The following is a 24,167-nucleotide window of genomic DNA, read 5'->3' as shown; positions in this document are numbered from 1 at the left end:
TCTGAAACAGTAAATCGAGATATGCCATACAGGTCCATGAATTGCAACAAAACCAGAAAAGGACGTCGAATACATCAACCACGTTGTGACACGCTTTTGAAGTTATCTGAGGTAAAAAAACCTACAACGCATCGTAAAGCTAAATATTTAAGGAAGCTGATAAAATATGTTCCTCCTATTCATCACAGCTTTTATGAAGAACTATTAATTCACAGGTTACACTTCCAGACATATCTTTTGAGTGAAGAAGGCGAAAATGAGTGATTGCTTGTTTATTGGGAGAAATGTCTAGATTTTTTTTAACATTACCTTAAAAAGTTACATTATTTTCTTTACTAATGCCAGTAAAGAAAGAAGTTGTACTTTGCATCCCATGTCTGTAGCAAAATGTGAAATAAACGATGTTTATTTTCTTTAATACGTACTGTTTATTTCCATCACTTTTCTTAAAACTATGATAAAGTAGGTTACTTCATTCTGGCAGTAAATACATATTTTGTTCGTAGAGAGCAACAATGAAGTATAAAAGTAGAAAAATGTGGAATACACCAATAAAGTTTCAAATTTTTCTTGGACGTAAAATAGTATAGCCCACAATTATGGCACTGGATGGTTCAAATGGCTCTAAGCACTATGGGACTTAACATCTACCGAGCGAGGTGGCGCAGTGGTTGGACACTGGACTCGCATTCGGGAGGACGACGGTTCAATCCCGCGTCCGGCCATCCTGATTTAGGTTTTCCGTGATTTCCCTAAATCGCTCCAGGAAAATGCCGGGATGGTTCCTTTGAAAGGGCACGGTCGCCTTCCTTCCCCGTCCTTCCCTAATCCGATGAGACCGATGACCTCGCTGTCTGGTCTCCTTCCTCAAACAACCCCAACCAACTTAACATCTGAGGTCATCAGTCTCCTAGACTGCTTAAACCTAACTTGCTTATGGACATCACACACATCCATGCCCGAGGCAGGATTCGAACCTGCTACCGTAGCAGCAGCTCAGTTCTGGACTGAAGCGCCAAGAACCGCTCGATCACAGCGGCCGGCTATGGCACTGAAAATGCAGTTTTTAAGTTCATGTAGAGAGCAAATATTTATAGTTAATAATATCACTCCAAGTACAAAGAACAATTTTTGTACTAGTAATAGTTAATTTATACGGTTTCATTAACTTTCACTCCTTTTTTCTAAAATCAGGAAACTTACGGGGTTGCACCATTTCTGCAGCAATCCCCTCAATTCTAACTCTACCATTTCTGTACATACTGTCCCTCGTAGCAATTGTGGAAATTAACATGGCTTCAGTCTAACCAAATGCCACATTTACTCAGTGAATTGTAGAAGGAAAACGACTTGCCTTTGGAAAGCATTTCTGTAACTATTGAATACGAAAGCCTGCTCTAGTCAACAGTTTCGTTTACAATGAGTGATAAACGCCAGGTGTTCATATTTAAATTGGAAGGTTTCCCTGTAGCACGTTCCTTTTCTTCTGTACAAGAGTTCTTCGAAGTACTTTAAAGCCTTGCTTTGTAACGCGTTATCTATTATCTACATCCTTGTAAATATTTTTGCCTGTGTAAAACCTTTGTTGAAGTTTGCTTTTTTGTTTTTAATCTTATCAGCATTAGGGTTTGTAAGGGATCCGTGTTCCCACAAGCATAGATATTAGTATCCGACACCCAGGTCGACTGCGGACAGGAGTCGATTGTCGAGCGCTGCAGGAGGCAGTGAGACGAGTGTCGAGTGAACAGTAGTACTGGAGAGTGTGTTGAGTAAGAAGTAGTACTGGAGAGACGGGCAAGAATGGTGGTCGAGTGAGTTGTAAACGGTAAAATTCACCGGAGTATGACAAATGAGCGCGTCCCCCTGATCGTCGTGGGGTGGACCCTCATCGATACCGATTCGCGAGTGATATGAAACCAAAAGTGACAAGTGCCGAATTACGTGTTTCGCACCAACCGCGTCGGCCAGCAACAACCATGGATTGCAGTGAGGATTGTTGTGAATGATAACCATCATCATTGCGTGTGACGAAGTACTTAAAACCCACAATCAATAAATGATATAACTGTAATTAGACGTGTAAGGCGAAGGTAGCAACTGCGTCAGAATTTGTGTTTTCGTAGAAAATACAATACAGTTTGTACATCGCAACCTCGGTGGTCCTTAATAATAGACAAACTTTCAATCATTAACTATTCCGTCTCAGAACAGCCGCATTCGGTTGAAATACTCCCGAAGCCACAGTAGAAAAACCGATAGCCTTTCATCCATTAAGCACACGATCATATAATCATAACAATTAACTGTTTGGCGGTTTCGGTAAATTACACGAAACCCAATAAAGGAATTTAAAATGGAGGTGTTTCAGGTTCATGTCTGGAGAACATACTGGCCACTCTAGTCAGCGATGTTGTTATCCTGAAGGAAGTCATCCACAAGATGTGCACGATAGGGCGCGAATTATCGTCCATGAAGACGACTGCCTCGTCAATATGCTGCCGATATGGTTGCACTATCGGTCGGAGGATGGCATTCACGCATCGTACAGCCGTTATGGCGCCTTCCATGACCACCATAGGGGTATATCGGTCCCACATAGTGCCACCCCAAAACAGCAGGAAACCTCCACCTTGCTGCACTCGCTGGACAGTGTGTCTAAGGAGTGCAGCCTGACCGGGTTGCCTCCAGGCACGTCTCCGGCGATTATCTGGTTGAAGGCGTATGCGACACTCATCGGTGAAGAGAACATGATGCCAATCCTGAGCGGTCCATTCGGCATGTTGTTAGGCCCATCTGTACTGCGCTGCATGTTGTCGTGGTTGCAAATATGGACCTCGCCACGGACGTCAGAGAGAAGTTGCGCATCATGCAGCCTACTGCGCGAATCGTAATACGACGACGTCCTGTGGCTGCACGGAAAGCATTATTCAACATGTTGGCGTTGCTGTCAGGGTTCCTCCGAGCCATAATCCGTAGGTAGTGGTCGTCCAATGCAGTAGTAGCCGTTGGGCGGCCTGAGCGAGGCATGTCATAGACAGTTCGTGTCTCTCTATATCTTCTTCATGTCCGAACAATATCGCTTTGGTTCACTCCGAGACGCCTGGACACTTGCCTTGTTGAGAGCCCTTCCTGGCAAAAATAACAAACGCGGGATTGACCGTCTAAGTATGGTTAAACTACAGACAACACGAGCCGTATACTTCCTTCCTGGTGGAATGACTGGAGCTGATCGGCTGTCTGACCCCCTCCGTCTAATACGTGCTGCTCTTGCATGGTTGTATACATCTTTGGGCGGCTTTAGTGACATCTCTGAACAGTCAAAGGGACTGTGTCTGTGATACAATAACCACAGTCAACGTCTATCTTCAGAAGTTCTGGTAACTGGGGTGATGCAAAACTTCTTTTGATGTGTGTATTATCCTCGACATAGTCTAGCAGGCGTCTTTGGTATTGATTTTAATGAGTCATCACATGGAAAAAGTCCAGTTTCGTAAGGTGCTACGTAGTGAAATCCTCTGCTTTCGACGTCTCTCAGCGTGCGGCGGTGGTATAAAATTGATAAGTCGTCTAACGCTTTGTCAAGGCTTGTATTTCATGAAGGAACCAATTTTTTTAAACTTGATGCTTAAGTGCAGAAACATTCACCTGTTTGATGAATAGTCGTCGCATCTCTGTCTCTAGAATCTTGCTATGTGTGGAGAAGCCTACAATCAATGGATTAACATATGTTCTGGGCTGAACAGTGTTTTGTCAGTTAGGACGCTCAAACAATCCCCTGCTCCTTGTCAGGACGAACGGGGTTCACTTCTACGACTAGCTAACCGCTTTAGATTTTGTGTTATATAACTATATGACTACAACCAGGTGACTGTATTATTCAATAAACAGGGTACACCCGATGTTTTTCCACATCCTTGTCAATCTAAGCCAATGCTCCTCTCTAGTAATCTAGATAGCGAAGTGACATTAAGTTGCAACTTTACTTCTCTGTCGAGAGACGGGAATCGTTGTAAACGCTACCATGTACCCTAAACTGCACTCAAAAGTGTTTTTCTCCTCTCATGTTTCGCCCGTATCTTTTTATGTTTATGTTTTGGTACCGCTCTGGGAAACAAATTCCGCAGATGCGCTACGTATACTCATATACGACAAGGGCTGGTGACGGAATCAATGGATGGAAGTATATTACAAACTTGGTGTGTAAACAGCGCAGAGCTTCAATAAAAACTGATATACTGCATCTCAACAACCACAGTTCCGTATAAATAAAATTTAGAGAACTATCGACGTTAAATCAATTGAAGTAAAAACTAACTCGAACTGCTCAATGGGGAGGAAGGAAATCGGCGATGGTTTTCAAAAATGGTTCAAATGACTCTGAGCACTATGGGACTTAACATCTGAGGTCATCAGTCCCCTAGAACGTAGAACTACTTAAACCTAACTAACCTAAGGACATCACACACATCCATGCCGAAGCAGGATTCGAACCTGCGATTGTAGCGGTCGCGCGGTTCCTGACTGAAGCGCCTAGAACCGCTCGGCCACCCCGGTCGGCTCGCGATGGTTTTGTGTAGGGAATTATTTCCGCATCTGTCTTGAAATTACTAAGTAAACTTCAGGAAAGCTTTTCTTGAGAGGTTCGTTTAGTAAGATGAGAAGCGTGAAATAGAATTTCATTCAACTTAAGTGGTAGACGCTGCGAGGAAGGTGTTGTGCATCATAAATTGGATTCTTGTCAAAATTCCAACAAGAGTCAAATAACACAGTACTTCTTTGCACATATAGCTTGTGAAATTATAATGACAGAAAAATTAGAGATACTGGAGCTCAGATGGAGGTTTACTGACATTCAGGAAAGTCGCACACAAAGTACGCTCCAACACACACAGTAAGCAGATTGCGGATGCAGAGCCATGTTGGCCGAATACCGATTTGAATCCCAGTCCTCCTGAGCAAGCTCTATCTTCTTAAACAAAGCGCCACTTATTTACATAGCAGTTTCTCATCTGGCTTTGTATCATTTCATGCACTCCAGACCATCGCTTTTGTTGTCGGGCGATATGTCGGGTGACAGCCAGGTTGGTATCCCAACACTGTCCGGGGCGTCTCCAGAAACGTTTTAGGCCTGGACTGAAGTAAAATATTCTCTTCAGTGATGAGTCCCGCTCGATCAGAGCCCCGATGACTAGCAAAATAAGAGATACACAGCAACTTAATTTTTTGAACGAGCTGTTAGACAGAATGAACGAAAAAGTATTTTTTAGTTACGAATAACCGTTCTTCTGCTGAAATGCATTTTCTGAAGTTGGACTGCTTATCACTGTTACCATGTATCATCTCGTGTGTGACAGAACGTTTCTCTCTACATTGTCGCATATTCGTGAAATCTGTCTGGTTGTTCCAATAGTTGAAGAAAGGGCGTATGGTATTAGCCACGTTCTTCTCGAGACAGATATAGCTCCTTCGACGGCCGGGATGGCCGAGCGGTTCTAGGCGCTACTATCTGGAACCGCTCGCTCGCTACGGTCGCAGGTTTGAATCCTGCCTCGGACATGGGTGTGTGTGATGTACTTAGGTTAGTTAGGTTTAAGTAGTTCTAAATTCTAGGGGACTGATGACCTCAGAAGTTAAGTCCCATAGTGCTCAGAGCCATTTGAACCATGGCTCCTTCACATGCGTTCGCCGCCATTTTAAAAGCAAACGATGCAATGCAGGACTCGTATCTAAGCAGTGTCGTGACATCGATTCCGCCAAAATCTGACGGAGGAGACAGGATGTATTGTGACCAAGCAGTCTATCGATGTTACTGGGTGATCTCCGGCGACAGTCAACAGTGCCACAGAAACTGCAGCCTTGGTCGAATTCTACTATTTGCATTACCTACAATTCAGCGTAGTATCGCCTTGCTTTCGTACTTATGCGCTATTGGGCCTAACCATTATGACCATCTTATTAGTGTGGTGGTCCACCTTTGGAGCGTAGTATAGTAGAGATTGTGTTTGACACGCATTTGACAAGGTCTTGATAGTTTTCTGGAGGTACGTGACACCAAATGTCTACGAGTAGGTGAGCAAAGTCCCATAACTTAAGGGGCGAGGATTTGTAGGCACGGAGCTGGTGTCCAGTAGCTCCCCACGTGGGTTCCATCGGGTTCAGATCAGGCGAATTTGATGGTCAAGACAACGCGAGTACACTAACATGCAAATCTAACTACTATAGCGCGATTCTGGCCTGGGGACACCAGCAGTTATGCTGCTGGAAGATGACGTGACCATCGGGGAAGACATCAAGCGTGAAGGGATGCAGGTAGCGCGCAAAGACGTTCACTTAGTCCACATCGGCCATGGTGCCTTCTACTAGTATAAGCTCCATGGAAGCTCGCGTGAATTACCCCCACACCATAATACTACTTCCACCGACCTGCGTCTGTGGCGCGGTGCATATTTCTAGCAGACGTTCGCCTGGATGACGTTTCCGGGGAACTCGTAGGGGTCGTCTGTTCCGAATCCATATGTTGAACTTTATTCCCTCAACTGCGTGCTCCGAAAAACCCTTGCCCCCGTCAGCATTGCACTCGTCGTCAGATTTGCCACCGGTCGCTGCCTACCCTACTTTACATAGATGCCAAGCATCCGATTCTGACGTTCTGCGATGAGGCGTGGACGTCCAATTTCTCGTCGTCTTCTCGTGATTTCCCCGTCCTTCAACCACTTTCCAGAGATGCTCACGCGAACAGCCGTACAGCTTCGTCGGTTCCGAAACCGATAACAATGTACCTTGTGTCAAAGTCGCTTATGTCAGTGGATTTTGTGGCCTGTTCGTCTCTGATCCGCCTTTATACTTTCTTCACCGCGTCACGATCACGCAACGCCACCAAATGACGTCAAATTTCGCAGTGGACAGTGGTCGTAATTTATTTGCTCATTTTCTATGGCATGACCGGTTCCAGAAAAGACTCATTATCATACTACTCAAATTATTTTTAAATTTCGTTCCGTGCACAGTCTTATATTTCTGCGTATTAAAAAAGTAAAATGTAAATGTGTGACTAGGGCCTCCCGTGTGGTAGACCGTTCGCCGGGTTCAAGTCTTTCGATTTGACGCCACCTCGGCGACTTGCGCATCGACGGGGATGAAATGATGAGGATTAGGACAACACAACACTCGGTCCCCGAGTGGAGAAAATCTCCGACCCAGCCGGGAATCGAACCCGGGCCCTTAGGATTGACATTCTGACGCGCTGACCACTCAGTTACCGTACCCGGGGGGGGGGGGGGGGGGAGGCATTAAAAGAAAAAAAGTTATTTTCAAATATTTGTGCTCGACTGACATTTGGAAAAACTGTGAATCTGAAATAGGTCACCTGAAAACGTCGAAAATATTTTTAAGACACAGCAAACGACGATAGTCATCTGTACAGAAACGGCGTTCTTTGCGTGAACTGAGTTTCGTTTCTTTTGCTGTGCTATTTATGCTATATTTGCAGATGGGAATTACTCGCGCTCTCAATGAAGACCTAGGACCGTTACCCTTAGCTCATCAGACACAAAGCACCTTAGCGGAGACTGTCTTCCAGATATTATAGAGTAAGTAAGAAAAGTAAGTTCTGTATGTTTAAGTAGCCCACTCAAGGTGGTGGCCAGAAAAATAATAAAAATAAGGAGGTGGAAGCGGAGGAGGAGGAGGAGGAGGAGGAGGAGGAGGAGAAGAAGAAGAAGAAGAAGAAGAGGGTCAGTAACTACAGGAGGCGTGTCGCAGTACCCTCTGCCACCACCATTGACCCTGAGTGCCACCGTTTCTGTGTGCCGGTGTAATCTGTCAACGATTATGTCCGACGAGGAGCTGCAACAAATGTAACACGCATTGCACAGTGAAAAGACGTTCGTGCGCACGTGTGCCACAAACTGAATTTGCCTTCTGAACGGCGGTTTCAAGAAATCCCTGTCCGGTAGTGGTCCTGAGGATTTTAACCTAATGAGCAATGTTTTTTCCTGTAAGGAAATACTTGTTTTTATTTGATATATTGATGCCAAACATACAACAAGAAAAATAAATGTATTAGTATACAGGGTGTTCCAAAATGAACATACAGTTTTTAAGGATTTGTATCAGCCGGCCGCGGTGGTCTAGCGGTTCTAGGCGCTCAGTCCGGAACCGCGCGACTGCTACGGTCGCAGGTTCGAATCCTGCCTCGGGCATGGATGTTTGTGATGTCCTTAGGTTAGTTAGGTTTAATTAGTTCTAAGTTCTAGGGGACTGATGACCACAGATGTTAAGTCCCATAGTGCTCAGAGCCATTTGAACCATTTTTTTTTGATTTGTATCATTTATTGCCTTCAACTTACAATTATAAATAATATATGAAATGAAAGAGCTACTCAAATAGTTTCTCTTACAAGTGTTCAATGTGGGCACCATATGTGACACAACACGTCTATGGGCTATTTCTTCCCAAACCATGAACAGTGTGTCTGGAGTATTGTTGCAATAATGCTGTTTCTGAAGTCGGGTATGAACCCTCAAAGGTAAAAATCGATCGCATGGCGTCATATCATGTGTGAACGTGGAGGTAAACAAAACAGGCTCTGTCATCTGGCCCGTTGCGGCCAATCGAACGTTCGGGTACAACGTCGTTTAACCAATCGCGAACTGAGTTGTGCCGGTGAGGCGGCGCACCTTCTTGCTGCCAAATAAAATTCTGTGGTTCAGCGTCTTCCAATTGAGGAAAGAGCCATAATTCTAGCGCACCAAGATAAGAAATACCAGTTACAGTTGCTTCACCGATAACAGGCCCATAAACGTTCCACCTGGGGACAAAAAACATCCAATTTAAGGGAGTCCCATTGCAACTGTACCATCTCAAGGTGATTTTCTGACCCCTAGATGCGCATATTATGTATGTTCACATTTATACTTAGGTGAAATATCGATTCGTCACTGAAACCGACTCGATCCAGAAAATCTTTATCGTCTTGCAGCAACATTTCGTTTGTAAAGTTGGCACATAAACCGTAATCTGTAGGCTTTAGAGCTTGCAACAACTGCAAACGATAAGGACGCTGTTGTAAGCGTCTCACTAAAAGTCTCCACACAGTTATCACTGGAATTGCAAATTCAGGACTAGCGTTCCGAACAGATTTCTTAGCGCTACGCGTGAAAGACTCTCACTCCTTCAACACGTTCTTCAGTCGGTTGTTCGTTCCTTACTCTTCCTTTTGCGCACAGGTATACAAACAAAGCTCTTAGAGCTGCTCTTTCATTTGAAGTTTTATTTGTAATTGTAAGTTGAATGTAATAAATGCTAGAAAATCTTAAAGCCCGATATCTTGTATAATTAAACAAATGGTTCAAATGGCTCTGAGCACTATGGGACTAAACATCTGAGGTCATCAGTCCCCTAGAACTTAGAACTATTTAAACCTAACTAACCTAAGGACGCCACACACATCCATGCCCGAGGCAGGATTCGAGCCTACGACCGTAGCGGTCGCGCGGTTCCAAACTGGAGCGCCTAGAACCGCTCGGCCACAACGGCCGGCTATAATTAAACATTTTGAAATTATTTTTTCATGAGGCAAATACGTCATTAATCCGAAGGTCGGTTGGAACACTATTGCTTTACGGTGCATGGTCCTATTGGCGGTGGTATGGGACTTCCCCCCTCCCCTCACCCCTTTTGATATTACTTACTGTCTCAGTGGCTCGGTGTCAGATTACAGAGTCAAAGGGTCAAACCTAGGGATTTTTTTTGCCCCATTGGTCACCTCTTTCACCTGTCGCAGTGTTTGTTAACATGAATAATGCCGAGTTGGACCGTGGTTAGGAGTGTACTTGTAACTGGGGTATCCCTACAACTGGCCACATCAGTCAGGTCAAAGGTCGGGGGAAAGCAAGAACATAGTACTAAGCCCACTGTGGCACTCTGCTGCTCAAAGCAACCTCTGGGTTGAGAAAGGTTTACCTTTTTGTCCATTCAGTTATAAGGGGATCTACAGTGTAAAGCATACTCCAAACAATAGCAATCTATTTATTTTATTTTACATTAAGAGATCATTTCCAGCGGTGAAAAAAGTTTCCGTGCTTCGACTGTGGACTGAAAAAATGGTTCAAATGGCTCTGAGCACTATGGGACTTAACATCTGAGGTCATCAGTCCGCTAGAACTTAGAACTACTTAAACCGAACTAACCTAAGGACATGACACACATCCATGCCCGAGGCAGGATTCGAGCCTGCGACCGTAGCGGTCGCACGGTTCCAGACTGAAGCGCCTAGAACCGCTCGGCCACACCGGCCGGCTGATTGTAGAGTGAACAATGGACTTTTGATTTCGTAGTCAGAAAAGCACTTAGCCGTTAATTCATAACAGATGGTAATTTCCATGAAATGTAACTAAATTTAATAAAATGTAAGAGAGTTAGGATTGTTTTGTTACAAATGTATATTAATAAAATGTTTATAGGGCAGCAGTTTCTGAAATATACCACTTCCTTTAATGAACACCTCACCCAAATTTCTTCTGTATGCGTGAACAACTCTCTTGTTGGGGAAAGTTATTCAGTATTCATCACAAGAAATTGCCAGTCCAGTCGAAAACTTGGCTATTTTCCTTTGTGTGAGTCCATACTGCACTACAGCGACAGCTTTTAGGGAAGCAGGAAACACAGAATAGACCCTGAGCCCTATCGTGAAGCAGTGTGCTCTGCAGGTCTGGATACAGCGGCTGGGCTGGTTCGACATTCCGACGCCGTCTTGGAAACTGTTCAGGATGCGAGCAAGCCGGTGGGGTCAGCGACTGTCAGGACGTCGCTTCCAGCTGCCCTCTAAGGGAACGTGCGGCGTCTCGTCGCGTTGTGCATTCAGCACGGCAGAGTCTCTCCGGCGGAAATGGCTGGCGCTCGCTTCCACTCTGGCTCCGGGCGGTCACCGGGTTTTGACCGCGCCGCTTCCTTGTGCGCCTCGTTCTATGCGCAATCGCCTGGCCTAGCACAGATACGGTGTTACTATAAACTAAATTGTGGCAGGTGTCAACTCGGTCTGCGTAATAGCACAGTTCTATTTTTGCATTTCAAACGTTTGTAAAATAACAAGAGACTTGGATAATCTCAAAAGAAATACAAACGGAGTCAAAATTCATGAGTGAAATGACGTATGTTACAATATCTACGTCAAGAAACGGCGTAAAATTCCATATAATGGCAGCTTATCTCAGTGAAAGCAAGATGCCAAATACGTCAGCCGAGGGGAATGAAATGACAATAAAGGAAGAAAAGAAAATAGAAAGCAAGAAGGTATAAACACCGTATTTCATATATAAGAAGTACGTATTTGTGTTGCGGACTGTTCTTATGACTGGCACTTTCTTTCACAAACAGTTTTGCACAAATTATGAAGATTTGCTCTGCAGTTTTATCGACTTTGCAGTTCACGAATATTTGCGTAATATAGTTACTTTTTGTGATTCTTCGGGTTTCTTCGGCGATCTGTTGACATCTTAAGGTGTCAGATGTTCTGCCAGATATCATAATTACCTCTTCTTGAAAAAACAATTGTGTTGAAAAATTGTGATTTCTGTGGTTCTGATGTAACAAAAATTGCGAAATTGGTTTCTTTTGATTCGAGAAACACTTTTATTGTTCGTGTCGTTTTAAAATCAACTAATCACGCTTGTGTTGTAGTTTTGTCTTCAGCTTCAATTGTGGAGCCTTATGTGGTACGTTAAATAATGTAAATAATTCGATGCCAGTTTCCTATTTTACTCATTCGTAAACTGGCTGGCTTCTTTCGAAATGTAGTGAACAAAACATCACGTTATTGCGTATATAAGTATGACGTATTTCTACAACTCGTCTATTTATTGTTCCTGACGCTCACTGCCGTGAAAGTTGCTATCGTGTGCCAATTATCCTTCAGTAAATTTTTGTAGGCTACAAGAAAACTGTAACTGAACAGTCCTGTGATGTGTTGTTTCATACATCCCGTGGGCTTTCGAAAGCCTATAGAAAGTCAATATTTGTGTTTTTTTTTCGTTATTGCCACAATTGTTTGCTCTGCCTACGCTCCCTTTCGTACAAATCATGTTAAAAACCACTAAAACGGATATCATATTCGACGGTGAAGCTTACTGCTCGCTTGTCGCCGTGTTGTCGTAGTAGTTTATAACAAAAACGAACAGCAGGAGCATATGTGTTACACTACGGTAAGAGTTTTGCTCATACGGCTTTTTAATGTCGCCATGATATATGTGCTGCATTAAAGTCGATAATCCGGAATACCATACAGTCAAAAAGGTTTTGACTGGTTATCGCCAACTTTCATTTTCGATTACCACACCGGACTCACCTCTTAAGCCTACTTTATTCCAGAAGACAGAAATGAATCGCGTGGAATGGCCTGTGGTATGTGCTGAAACGAATGCAACTAAGCATGCTTGTTACCAGTTGAAACTCGCAGTGCGCCGTTGCGGGAACCATCTTTAGCCACTGATTGACCTCAGGAGGGTGCGACGGTCTTGTGCAGCAACACCTCGACCACCTTGTGGACGTCGTGCCCGTTACCCAACACCAATTTTGAATTCAAAGATGCGCACATTCGTACACAGTGCCTTTATTTTGGTTACTGTTTCGTTTCTATTTCGCAGTAAAGGTTTTTTTTTTGGTGTCATAAGACTGAGCGGCTAAATTCAAACGCGGCAATACTTATACTGAAGATAGTACACGTGAAGGACGTCCTGAAACGGCAGATATGTGGTAACGGAAAAGTGCGCATGTGTTGGACGACATGCAATTGAAAGTCTATGACATACAGATGAGTCCAGAAAAATGTAGACACACTTTGATAGGTAATATCTTTGGAACAAAATGACGTATCGTTGCAACATTACGCGGTAGCGTAGTCCACTGTTTTCTCAACAGATCTTAATGCGCGTTTTCCAACAGATGACAGTGCAACATTGAATCAAGTAAGATTGTCGTTTGAGCAAGGCAAAGCAGCATTGAAGTGATGTTGGGAGTACGAAAACATGATGGAGATACAACGGCAATGGCGTAATGTGTACGGAAATCGCCACTAACACGAACGACACTTTATCGTCTTCGGAATAAATTTGAAGCCGACTGTACTGTTAAGGATGTGCATAAGAGAAGGTATGCCCGACCAAAAACATCAACAAATCCAGCTTCCAGTGCCGCTGTGTTGCAACATTTTACTACGTCATTTCAAAAATCTGTGAAATAGGGTGAACGTAAAAGCGGCGTAAGCCGATCAAGCGTACAACAAATTCTGAAGGCTGCAAAGTGGGAAGTGTACAGTCCAAGACCGCTGCACGCTATGAACGAGGACGACCCGGAACGAAGGATGGAGTACTCGAGTGGATTGAAGGCATACTTCGCGGGAATGAACGGTTTGCAGGGTTTGTTATCTGGTCTGACAAGGCGCAGTTCAAACTGAGCGGTGTTGTAAACCACCACAAATGTGTGCACTGGGCTCCTGAAAATCCTCAGTTTCACGTGGACAAACATGTTAATCTAGTGGGTGTTAATGTGTGGTGTAATCTGTCATCGGGTGGTTTGATTGGCCCATTCTTCTTCGTAGGTACTTTAACTTGTGATGTGTATCTCCTTATGCTGCAAAATTCGATTTTACCCGAGAGGTGTTTGAAACTGAAAATTTTTACCTACAACAAGAGATTTAAGAGCCTATTTGGATGAAAATCTACCTGGACGATGGATAGGTCGGAGAGGAGCTGTTGACTACCCACCAGGGTCTCCAAACCTTCTTGACTTCTGTTTATGGGGGACCTTGAAAAATGAAGTTCATCAACAGAAGCAGAGTGTCTAAATTTTTCTGGACGTCTCTGTATTTTACGCCACATTATTTGCGATGAATCAACTTCAAGACTGTATTTTCCTGACCATTTCCGCATTGGTTGAATACTGCCCAAATGCAAAGGCTAACATGAATTTCTCAGCAGTATTTTCTTCGTTTTAAATAGAATCCAGCTGAATTTGTGCGTCTACGTAAGCTATCTGATCGCAGGCATCGGGAAACTCCTACGTAATGCGGAAGTGATCACTATACGGCCGCGCGGTCTAGGGCGTCTCGTCAGGGTCCGCGCGGCTACCCCCGTCGGAGGTTTGAATCCTCCCTCGGGCTTGGATGTGTGTGTTGTCCATAGCGTAAGTTAGTTTAAGTTAGATTAAGTAGTGTGTAAGCTTAGGGACCTATAACCTAAGCAGTTTCGTCCCATAAGATCTTACCACAAATTTACCACTACATGAGACAAAAGGCGGACCCGCCAGTATACAAGGAGGCGGGAAGTTTTGTGTTGGCAGTAGAGATGTAGTATCAGCATAATGGGTCGGCCGCGTGAACTCAGTGACTTCGAATGTGATCTAGTGACTGGATGTCACCAATCCATCAGGAACATTTCAACCATTCTAAATCTGCCTAAGCTGACTGTTGGCGATGTGACTGTGATGTGGAAATGCTAAACCAAGACCAAACAGGCCTCCTGGACTGACGGGCAGGGACTGTCGAGCACTGCGGCGGAGGGTTATAAAAAAATCACGTCAAGCCAGCGGAAGGAATCACTCATGATTTCCAAAGCACTACCAGCAGATAAGCTGTGCGCACGCATTAAAAAGAATGGGGCTCATTGGTCGAACAATTCCTCATAAGTCACACGTTTCTACAGTCAGTGCTAAGCGAAGTCTGAGATAGTGTATAGAGCGACGCCACTGGGTGGTGTACGACTAGAAACGAGGGATTTGGAATGATAAATCACGCTGTACCCTGTGACAGCCCAATGGAAGGGTTTGGATTTGGCGAATGCCTGTAGAACGTAACTGCCGTGATGTGTAGTACAAATTTCAAGGTACGGAGTAAGTGGTGTTGCGGTTTGAGGGCGTTCTTCGTGGTGAGGGTGTGGTCCTCTTATTGCGCTGAAGGAAACGTTTCATGTGGAAGGATTTGAACACACTTGTGTACTGTATACAGTAGAAGAACAGTTAGGAGACTATAACTGTTTGAGCCGCGCAGCTGCTACGGTCGCAGGTTCGAATCCTGCCTCGGGCGTGGATGTGTGTGATGTCCTTAGGTTAGTTAGGTTTAAGTAGTTCTATGTTCTAGGGGACAGATGACCATAGATGTTGAGTCCCATAGTGCTCAGAGCCATTTGAACCATTTTTTTTATAACTGTTTGTATCAGCATGACAGCGTAGTCTGTTATAAAGCAGTATCTATGAGGCAATGGTTTGTGGACAATAATATTCCTGAAATGGACTGGCTTGCGGACAGTGCCGATCTGAACCTCTGAGATGAGTTAGAACGACGACTTCACTCCAGGCCCCAGCGCCCATAATCATTACCTTCTCTGGTTTCGGTTTTTGAGTAAGAATGTTCTGCCACTGCTCCACAAACAGCCAGACACCTCACTGAAAGTGTCTCCAGCAGAGCTGAAGCTGTCATAAAGGTGAAGCGTCGACACATCCCACATTAACGTCCAGTAATAAGTGTCCGGGTACTTTTTATTCCTGTGGATGGGTCAGTCTTTTAATGTCAGAAAGGAGATAAAATATTCTGGCTTTGGCGATCTACAAATGATTCACAAAATCATATTTCAATGAACGTCACCGTCTGAGAAAAAGCAACAGTAGCTCAATAGCAAACTCATCGGAGAATAAAAAAATAATGGAGTAAATCGCGACTGCTTGGCGTTCCTACAATAGTTATCCTGTATTTGTGTTATGCTTGTAGTATTTGCAACGTCTAGAATTTGCAAGATTAACTTATTAAACCGTAATTTTTTAATAACTTACCACAAGTTTCTGTGGAACATTTGCCATATGAAGAGAGAATTTACGGGTACAACACTTGCATGTAGGACGGTGACAGTAATAAAAGAACAGCATCTGTGCACGGGGCAGTGTTTGTCAGTATTTGGTTGAGGGCGCAGCCATAGGCGACCGCATAGGGGGCGGGTGGGGGGCAGATGCGACATGTGGCCTTCCTGGAATCTGGATACACGCTCTTTATTCGTTACAGAATTACGTCGAATTTCTAGCAATCATTGTCTGTAGCTCCACTAAATTGCACGTTTAACATTGCCGACCGCAATGAAAAATACTGCGGCCTTAGCAGTCACTGTATCTTGGACTTTCTTGGTTTTTGCTCTGTTCATGGAAAATTATATTGATTCTATGGTGTGGATGCGGTTTCGGTGCTGATCCATAGTCCAAATGGATGCGGACCTTTACAGAACCGTGCCGAAATAATGTCTTCAGCCTCTTTCTGTAGTCCCCTCTTTCAGCACTTACTGAGCCGGAGAAAGGAACCTGTCTGCCACCATGACGTACGGATTCCATCACTGATTCCAAACACGTAAACACGGTAGCTGAACAGTACCAGTCACCTGATTCCAATTCTCGTTAAGGACGCCATCTCTCATTAATGAACAACGGAATCATAACAGTAGGTTACCGTTTTTGTCTGGAAAAAGAAAAGACATAATGGCTTGCTGATTCTGCATTCAGTTTTAGAAGACATAGCTATTGTAGTACACTCGAAACAACAGTCGTGCTATATTGTAGCTATACTTAACCCAAAACACACCACTCGAAATAAGAACACACCGTTTCCTGCAATAGGAGAAAGGGAAAAATGTTGAAGTTTCAAGGTCGAAGAAACGTGCTCTACAGGACTGAGATCGTCTGAAAGTCTAGGGGTGGAACACAGGACCACATGCTCTCACAGAGCTACGAATGCAGCATTCCATCTTGCATGCTGCGCAACAGTGTGACAAATGCAGTCCTAGGCTGCTAAAAGTTGGTGCTACGGGCCAGTTTGAGGGTGGTGTCTTACGCTTTCTCACGTTCATCTATTCGTATATTGGCCCTGCGTTAAACTTCACCAAACAAACCCAAAAAATGTAACTCTAAAAACACATTTTCTTCGACTTCAGTTGTGCCAGTCGGCATTAAAGAAATAGAAATCATGAAACTAATATAGTAAATTCACTAATGTGAAAAATGTGGAGTTTTATAAGCAAACAAAATATTCTAGATGGCATCGAAGCTGAATACGCTTTTTTTTTAAAGTTTATGTCGTGTTTCCACTTCAACTGGTATTAATGGGTCATTTTGATGATATCCAGCAAGGTTTTCTCAGTCAGTAAGAGCTTTTTTCCTATTTCATATTTTTAATTTTCAGTTTCAAGCTAATATTATGGGAGCATCAATAAATTATTTTTGTGAATATTTTCTACCTTTATTTCATAACCACGTTCATACATTGGATTTAATTATATAAAGATATAATATCAGATCGCTTAGTAAAAATGTGACTTCCATATTCATATTAATACGATAAAAACACGTACTTTCCATGTACTACTGAAATATGTTTACTGTTTACTACGAAGGTAATACATCTTTAAAATACTAAGTAGGTAACTATCAATCTTTTGAGACTTAGCAAGTTTCATGCGCTTCTTGTCAGATTTAGTTCTTGGGGCACGACTCGTTTTGAAACACACCAAATTAGGCTCCAAACTGGCACGTCTTGCATCTTGCTCCCTCTTGGAAAGATATCTACGGACGCCCATGGGCGCGGCAAAGAGCGCATCCCGCTGGTGCAAACCGGAATACGTCCTCCTTCAGGGCAATCTGAGGTACTGTGGTTGCTAAACCAGGCCGCATAGCTGGACGTCGTAGTCTCATTTCAGCTGAAAAATAGCGCTTCACAGTCTAAACTGCAAGAAGTTGGTATTGTGAAGCACCCTTGTGGACAGGACACCGTTTCTGAAGCGGAACTGTCGAGTGTTTCTAAATTCCCTTTGCGGACTTTAGAATGTATAGAGCGCGCTTGACATACAGGGATCTGAAAACGAACCCATGGCCAGACGCGTACGTAACAGTTTCCAGGCTGTAGGACCGCGCACGTGTCTCAGTATCCTGCGTCTGTTCAGTGAACCGACGATATTTTTACTTTATCTTAATTTTCGTAATTATTACATTTGTAAAAAACAAAGTACTGTAGTAAGAATACTGATGTATCTTCTTCCAGTGACAGTCGGCGTACTGCAACAATGGTACTCACAGGGAAGGGTTACAACACAATTTGGTTGCAAATGTAATATTGCCAGAGCCACGGTAAACTGCTATCGGTCTTTCATGGAGCAGACGCGGGAGAGGACAATGCGTTGGCTTACATGCTTTCTCTCGGCATCGGAACCATTCCATTCGTCTCCGTACAAGAGTTCCCCTTCAGACCAGTATCTATCAGGCTCCCTCTACGCTAGTCTATAATACGGAATTTAGAGACAAAGTATATTTTGTGCTCACATCAGTGCAACCGTAACAGAGCATTGGTAGAAACGTTATTTAAAGCGAATGTGGCTCATTCTCTGATGCAACCCCTATTAACGTTATAGAGACATTGCGGAGGTAGAATAATTTCATCATGCCTCAAAATTATGGCTATTTTCTTCCTTCAAAGTACCCGAACGAACATTCCTGTAGCTTCTTTTTACACTTTGCTTGGATCTTACAAGTCATTTCGGCCAAATGCAATTATGACTTCATCGCGAATGATTATGACGTATGAGAAAGAAAAGGTCCGAAGAACAGCGAGACGTTTTGTCACGAGTTGACTTAGTAACTGTGAGAGTGTCACTGAGGTAGTACAGCCAACTCCAGCAGCTCATGCTACAGCAAAGATGTTGTGCACTACGCAGAGGTTTTATTTTCAAATTCCAAAAACGCATATTCCAAGCAGAGTCAAACAGTGTACATAGTGTGTAATATCATTAATAGCGGAAACTAATAAGGCTGCAAATACAACAGAAGTAAAACCTTCCCAGTAAACAGTAAACTTGTCGCTTCAATCGAAACATGAATCCGATAACGAGACCTTTGTGAGATAATTGCGAATGTGTGACTATTAGCCGTCACTAATTTCATTATGAAATGGATCTCCTCTCCAACTTCTGCTTCGATTTCAGTCGAATTTGGCACAAAAACAGCACGCCTCGTGAGTATCAGTATTGTGGTCGTTTCGACAGTCATGCTGCCCCCATACACATTATCCCTTCGGGGGGAATTGAAACTCAATAAAGGAAAAAAAAAAAAAAACAGTATTGTGGAGTTTATGAGCTCCTAGCTCCAATAGGCAGCCTACAAGTCAGGGGCAAGAAACGGTTTCCCAGGCCCTATCATGTAGGCCATCTTGCGTGACAGGCGTGTTGTGTTGGAGTGATATCGGGCTGCTTTGCATGGCGGCCTGTGTGTCAGGAACAAATAAATGATTTTCAAGTCCCTGATGTGTAACTTATCCTGCAGAACAGGCGTATTGTCGGAGTGGTACCACCCTGCTTTATTGAACTGTATTGCAGGTGCTACACATGCCGATGAGCATGGCTGGGGACAGGTTGAAACTGATAGAGGAGGGGATGGATAGAGTGAGGAGGAAATGGAGAGAGAGAGAGAGAGAGAGAGAGAGAGAGAGGAGGTGGAGATGCATGAGAACAGTGGAAGGTGCAGAAGGGTGCTGGCCAGGTGGAAAAGGAAAGGGGGGGAGATGGAGATGGAAAGAGAGGGGGGGGACAATATGGTCAGAGGGAGGAGAGAGGAAGATATAGTCAGACAAAGAGTGTGGAGGAATTGGACAGAGAGTGGGAGAGGTGGAGATGAAGAGACAGAGAGACAGAGAGAGTGGGGAGAAGGGGACAGACACATGGAGGTGGGAGGAAGTGGACAGAGGGAGGATGAGAGGGAAGCACAGTGGTAGAGGAGAAGGTGTGTTCAATATATGTATCGAATGCATAGTGGGAGGAACTGCAGGGAAAGGCCTAGCAGTTACTGTAAACATATTCTAAATGTATACTTCCTGACTACATCCCCTTACACTTAGACTCAAAGGTCACCTGTAGCCTGCCTTAACAAGAAATACAGCGTCTCACATGTTAACAATGTGCCGCATATTTCTATCCATTAAAGGAGGTGTTCCATGTATCGTCTTCAAATTTCCGTACACTACTGCGCTCATCTCTGGAAAACCAGACAAGAGTATACATTTCGCTGATCCAGTTCTTCGGTCTCTTATCAACGAGAGTGCTATAAACTTCAATCCTGGGATGAATCAGAGAGAGACATCCAGAGGACTATGGTCAGGTGATCTCTCGGGCCATCCTGGACATATTGGAGCTTCGTCTTACATCAGGAGCAAAATGTACCCCTGCTCTATCATGCATGTATCACGCTCTTCAATGCTGTGAAAGACACGTGGATGAATTTTTAGCGCAATTATATGGGAGATAGTTGGGAAAGTTTACATTTCAAATATATTTGTACTAACTAGAACAATACTTCGTACTGAAATAAGTGGGGGCTAGTAACTACACATTCCCATTTATCTCCAAAACGCCTCATTAGTAGACGTAAGTTTGCTAGAACGATTTGGCTTTCACCCTTACCAGTTTTTGGTATTAATCACGATACATACTGTGTTACTACACCCTTTACGTATCTCGCGAAATTATCACGAAGGTAAAATCAGAGAAATTCGTCCTCCTACGGAGGCTTCGCGCGCTACATTGGAGAATGAAACAGAGAGAAGAGATATGATGGTGATTCTCAAAATACCCTCCACCACGTAATGTGAGATGGCTTGCAGTGGTGTAGACGAGAAGTACTTCTCCTACAGTAGTAATGTGGCTGTCAGACGTGCTACAGTACAAACAGAGAAAGCTGGGAAGTTGACTGCGGCACCGTTACCGGGCCACAGCTCTGGACAGAGCCGCGTGTATTCGGCGGTCTAGCGACCTACCTGCGCGGCGTCCGTCGCTTCTCTCGTGTCGTGCTGTGCTGTGCTCTCTAGTGGTGTCGGCCCGTGGCCGTCCGCCGGTTCACTGAACCGACCGGCAGCGGCGTCTGGCTGGCTGCCCAACAGCCCCCCCCCCCCCTCCAGCCACCTGCCTCCTCCAGTCGTGGTGCTCCTCTTCGTCCGAAGCTCCGACTAGAAACGAGCGCGAAAAGCAGAAGCGTGCCTTTGCAGAGAGCATATTTGTCAACGCCTGGACGAGGGCCGGCCAGTGTGGACGAGTGGTTCTAGGTGCTTCAGTCTGGAACCGCGCGGCTACTACGGTCGCAGGTTCAAATCCTGCCTCGGGCATGGATGTGTGTGATGTCCTTAGGTTAGTTAGGTTTAAGTAGTTCTGAGTTCTAGGGGACTGATGACCTCAGATGTTAAAGTCCCGTAGTGTTCAGAGCCATTTCAACCTGGACGAGGAAAAAAGTTGGCGAATCTCTACATCGTGAGAGAAATACTAACAAAATTAATCACCTCGAAAAAATTCAGTTATATAGTTAATTTCATTTGTTCGCAAGTACATGATTGCAGTCCTAGCACACTTCGGACACTACAATGTGACACCCGGCCACGAGCGTAAACAAACAACTACGACCGCCTGTAGCGAGAAGTGCGGTGCAGGGAAACAAGCCTCGCCTCCATGTCGCAGGGCTGCCGTTCTACAACCGTATTTTGAGCTTCTGCGAAAGCTGAACAGGCGCGTTGGCATAGTGTTTTTCAACTGTTTTCCTTTTCCTCATCTTTTTTACCTCAATCTGAAGGATAATGACGTCCTTTAACCTGCCCACGCCTAGTCATTTTGAACCCTTTCTTTATCAATGCTTACAGGAAACATCCTTTTTCCGCAGGTATATTTCCGCATCAGATCGATTTTAACTACTCTATTGCCGTTCGCTTTGAGCCTCATGCCAGTAGTCTTCACAACAGGTAGCGGAAACTCACTAGCACAATGCGGGAAACAATTGTTCCGATTGACGATTTGCTGCGATCGTATTTGCGATGAGAAACGACGATAAATACAGCCTAAAATATGCGAGTTTTACACTTCCGTTTACAGTGAAATAATTTAGACTTTTGTGACAATCCTTCCCGATCAAGTATAACGTAAACTTTTCTTGCATAGTAATTTCCAGGTAAGTGCTGAAAATTTTGTGGTGCTTCAAAGCAACAGCAGATTTGAGTGGAAATTCCATAATTTACTACCTCGCTTTACAAATCTATTGATATGGGTGCTTGAAATTTTGTTTTTCGGGTGTAAAATCATGAGAAACATAATTTTTAAACAAAATTTCATTATTTCTGGCTGTTTGATTATCACTGACCTAGAATTTGTGATGAATTTACCTGATAATTAATTCATTACACACATTGATGTCCCTGATGGAGAGAAATCAGATATTTCAGACGAATATGGAGATGAAACTGTCGAAATAAGCGAAAATTCTCAACGGGCTAAAATTTTAACAATTTAGGGGGAACAAGAGCGAGAATATAAAATCCCAAAGGTACATGTATTATCACTAACAGAAGGAATAATATTAAGAAAGTACATACGTACATGTGTAGTTGCATTACATACAAGTCATTTAAATTTCAGATTGATTTATTCACAAGGGGAAAAGTTAAAGAATCTCTGTAGAAGCCGAGGTAAGCAACCATAACACAAATGAAGAAACAGCAGCAGCAGAGACAATAAGGCATCAATGAGGGTGTATTAACTATAGATTGAGAAAGACTGATCTTGTGACCCAAGACACAGAATTGAAAAGATCGCTTTCACCCCCACCAGTAGAAGAAATGAAACCTCTGTATCATTGTAAAGCATTTCGAAATGATAATCTATTTAAACTCTTCGCTAAGCTGTCCAACATCTATGCTTCGCAGAAAGTTTCAGTTCCATTACAGACAAGTGAAAATGAATTTCAACAGTTTGGTGATTTTTAGTACGTATGGGTATAATTAGAATGCCTTCCATTCAGTTATAATGGTCGGATGAGTAGATGTCCATCAACTGCTGATGTGATGAGCAGAAGTCGGTACGCCCAGCTACTTCGGTATTTTCACGTAGTCAATAATCAAAAATTGCCTGAAGCTACTAGTAATCCAGACAAGCTACTCAAGATTCGGCCGCTTTTGTTTGCATTGCAGCCAGTCCCCACAGAAGAATACCACGCTGTTGAGCACCAGATAATCCTTTCAAAGGAAGAGGCTCAGTACGTAAGAAATAAGCCTCACAAAAGAAGCTACATATTCTTTGCGAGGGCTGATGCTTCAGGCATTATGAATGATTTTGAAATTAATGTTGGCAAATATACCTACAGCGACAGACGGTTGGGTATGTCTGTGGATATTGTTTTGGCATCGACGGAAACATTGCCAGAGAAACAGCATTTCAGAGCGATTGTAGATAATTGGTTTTCATCTCCAGCATTAGCAGCTGCCCTCAAAGATAAGGACATTAAATTCTGCGGCATAATCAGGACAGACATGATGGGAAAACGACCTTTGAAAACACAAGTCGCGCCCAAGAAAACTGGACGTGGCTCTTCTGACTGGGGAAAGAGAGAACGAAGAATGCAGCTTTGGTACGAGGGTTGACAGGAAATGTACAAATTTCGTGTCAGCATATGCATATATTGAGTCAATGACAACAAGCAGACGCCCTTCTGCCTCTGAGAAGAAACTCATTCACTTACCAACCAAGACCTTATAATGTGGAAAGGTACAACACGTAGCGGGGACGTGGGGGACACACGTGGATCTTGTTGTCATGCTAACAGAACTCTACTGGATCAACTTGAGGTCACATATGTTACATGCATGTTGTCCACTGGTTGTTTGTATGTAGCCATTGTCAGTGGGCTGCTACTCCACCTACGCCATATGGTTCAACGTGGGAAAATTACAAAGCTAACACACCTGCAGTATCAAGCTATTATTCCTGCCAGTCTGCTGCTTGCAGAGAACTCAATTTCCCAAAAAAAGAGAGTAAGACCAAGTTCTGCAATGTTAACAAGGCTTTCTTCAGTAAAAGGTCGGAGTGTATGTGGAGCTCCAGTTACGGATGTATGTTTTGATGGTTCTGAACACTTTGAAGACATGGTGGAGAAGGAAGGTCGATGCAAAGCGTGCATCAAGTCCACCAAATTAATTGTTTACATCATGTGTTAAGTGCATCGATGTCTTTCTGTAGATTAAAAACTGCTTCCACATCTTCCATGGAAAAGAATAATACTTCACAAAGTTTCATAAGGAGAAAATTTAATACACACTGACATGTGACAAGATATATGAAAGTAA

General features: G+C 43.7%; 1 protein-coding gene across 1 annotated transcript in view; it reads right to left on the bottom strand.

Moving 5' to 3' along the window:
• LOC124546062 overlaps positions 1–20,912 on the bottom strand; it is a 120,561-nt gene extending 99,649 nt beyond the window's left edge. The window contains exon 1 of the mRNA XM_047125010.1: positions 20,826–20,912. The gene's annotated coding sequence lies outside the window, so the exon portion shown is untranslated. The remainder of the gene's footprint in view (positions 1–20,825) is intronic.
• Positions 20,913–24,167: the final 3,255 nt, after the last annotated feature.

Source organism: Schistocerca americana, chromosome 1 (assembly GCF_021461395.2).
Source record: "Schistocerca americana isolate TAMUIC-IGC-003095 chromosome 1, iqSchAmer2.1, whole genome shotgun sequence".
Taxonomy (NCBI): domain Eukaryota; kingdom Metazoa; phylum Arthropoda; class Insecta; order Orthoptera; family Acrididae; genus Schistocerca; species Schistocerca americana.
This window is presented reverse-complemented; position numbering and strand designations above follow the sequence as displayed.